The sequence below is a fragment of the Apium graveolens genome, chromosome 10 (genome assembly GCF_009905375.1).
Source record: "Apium graveolens cultivar Ventura chromosome 10, ASM990537v1, whole genome shotgun sequence".
Lineage (NCBI taxonomy): Eukaryota > Viridiplantae > Streptophyta > Magnoliopsida > Apiales > Apiaceae > Apium > Apium graveolens.
Genome location: NC_133656.1, coordinates 11,438,748 through 11,441,639, shown reverse-complemented (window position 1 = coordinate 11,441,639; position 2,892 = coordinate 11,438,748). Strand labels below are relative to the sequence as shown.

At 38.4% G+C, this 2,892-nt stretch overlaps 1 non-coding gene across 1 annotated transcript; it reads left to right on the top strand.

Annotated features, from left to right (window-relative positions):
- Nucleotides 1-393: 393 nt before the first annotated feature.
- Nucleotides 394-500, top strand: LOC141694060 (small nucleolar RNA R71). Its single transcript, XR_012563392.1, has one exon. It is a non-coding gene; the product is annotated as a small nucleolar RNA R71 (small nucleolar RNA).
- The last annotated feature ends 2,392 nt before the right edge of the window (nt 501-2,892 follow it).

The following is a 2,892-nucleotide window of genomic DNA, read 5'->3' as shown; positions in this document are numbered from 1 at the left end:
ACAGGCTGCTACGGTCACTGATAATTTTTCACATACTGAACAGATTCATTAAGAAGAGAACACTGATCCGTAGCATGAGAACCTACACAAAACTCACAGACCATAGTTATCTGATTGACTCCATAGGTGGCTAGAGAATCGACCTTCATAGACAGCGCTTGGAGTTGCGCTGCAATAACTATAGCTGCATCAACTTCCAAAATACCTGCTACCTTCCCAGGGATCATCCTTTGAGTCGGGTTTTGATGCTCATTTGCAGCCATAGTCTCAATAAGATTATAAGCCTCAGTATAGCTTTTGGCCCACAAGGCGCCTCCAGCTGCTGCATCGAGCATATGCCGAGATTGGGCCCCCAAACCATTATAGAAACCAGTGATCACCATCAAATCAGGCATTCCATGATGTGGACACTTTCTCAACATTACCTTGTAGCACTCCCAAGCTTCGCACATAGATTCTGAAGGTTGCTGTGCAAACTGAGTAAGAGCACTCCTCATAGCCGCAGTCTTCGCCATTGGATAAAACTTCACCAGAAACTTTTACGCAAGATCTTACCAAGTAGTGATAGACCCAGCTGGTTCAGAATGTAACCAGTCCTTAGCTTTATTCCTCAGTGAGAATGGGAAAAGCCTCAGCTTGATAGCCTCATCAGTCGCACCATTATATTTGAAAGGACTACAGATCTCGACAAAATTCCTTATGTGCATGTTGGGGTCTTCAGTCGTAGCATCTTTGAAAGAAACAGAATTCTGCATCATCTGAATAGTGCCCAGCTTGATTTCAAAGTTATTGGCCCCAATAGCCGGGTGCATGATGCTGGACCGAATATCATCAATTTTAAGCCGAGAAAAGTCCATAAGAGCTGGATCTGCCGGAACTATACGATCACCCATGATTACTGGCTCTTTCTGCTCACTTTCTGAATCCGAATCTTCAAAATCTATCTTCTCTGGAATATCAAGAACTTCGTCTGTCTCCTTAGCCATATCTAAAGTCCTCTTGCGAGTACGAGAACGTGTTTGCATAAATGCTCGCTAAAGTACCTGAAACACAACCGGAAATAATAAGTAACATGTCCTAATCACTGAGTACTAATGACCACTGATGGTAAGTACATAAGTTAAACAAATACGTCAAGTCCCCGGCAGCGGCGCCAAAAACTTGTTAGGGCGAAAATACGCGCTAATAATACACGCAAGTATACACGTTCGCAAGTAATATAGAATACTTTCTAGTTCGTTCCCACAGAGACTCAGACTAATTATGTTCAATTACACTCACTCACCAATGTATGATTACTTCTCAATGTTAAAACAATAACACTTAGATTTGATTAACTAATTATTAATTACAATTAACTATGAGAATTAAGCACTTAATTAACACTTGAATTAACAATATTAAAATACACATGAGATCACAACTTCATTACTACTTCCTTCAATAGTCATTGTTATTACCCTTAGCATGCAATAGTGATGACATTAATCGAACAACACAAAACTGATAAAAGCTAACTTTCATTGTACTAATACCATTCTACCAATATCCACAATTAAGATAGAAGTTGAATATGCATCAATTATGTTGAGTCCCTATATGTCTATAGAAATTGACAACATAACGATTTAAGTACAAGTTATTCCTTTTGATTACATAGGGCAAATAAAATGGTTAGAGTTAACCACTAATCATGCATACACATACATGAACCTATGCTAGCATGGCAAGTTCTAAATCTCAAGGTCCACTATCGCTTCACAAGAGATTAACACCCTATCTTATATGTTCACGACGCACATAAGATGAATAAGCACAACTAATACTAGATATCATACAATCATCACACACTAAGGTATTAAACAACTAACTAAAGAATTCCATAGTAAATCCGTTACGACCCCATGATCACGATTAGCCCATGATAGCACTCATCGTCATCATGGGTTCATATGAAATCATGATAATAACACACGAGAATAATAACTAAACTACTTATATTAAACTAGAGTACGTCACAAGAGTAAATAGGTTCAAAGTAAAGAAAACTAGCATCCAACGTTACAACGAAATAAAGAATCATAAGAAAATATGCTTCCTCTTTGTTGCGGTGTGCTAAAACGGTCTTCATCTCTATCTCCTTGCTCTTTGATTAATACTATGATCCAAACTTTTTGAAACATCTCTGAAAACTACTTATATAGGAGTCCCATAATACCCAGCAAACTCAGAAGTTGGAAGTTAAATAGAACTAGGAGTTCAAAATAATAATTCTAATTTTCCATCCCTGAGCGGCCGCTCAGCATTCCTGAGTGGGCGCTCAGCTTCCTGAGCGGTCGCTCAGTAGAGCTGAGCGGGCGCTCAGACCCCTACTAGAAACTGCTATGTTTTTCTCCCGTTTCGTCGCTGCAATCTGCTCCTATCTTCCCGCTTGCAATGCCAAACACATGCCAAGGCATATTATTGATGAAATCTCTCCAGAAATGCAATTAATACCCTGAAATGCATAAACACTAGAAAAACGCATCAAATACACAAAATACTTGATTTCAAGACACCAATTCAAGCCATTATAAGACGTTCCAAGTGGTATAAAATGTCACTTATCATATAGTCTTTCTAGCTTTGCGGTATATCGAATGTGTTAATATTATATTTTAATGGTGCTGGGAGGTTGATCAGTTGTTGTTATATTGAGAAGGCATGCTTTGATATTTAGTATCTATATAATTCAGTTTTCCTGTACTGTTGTTGATTCTATTGATGTCATCGTTGTTATTATTGCTAGTGCTGTTAATCTAGATCTCTATTATAAATGGACCCTGACATTAAGGACATGGGTAATTTGATTAGGCAACATTTTCCTGATACAGGTGCACCGTTTAAACGGTG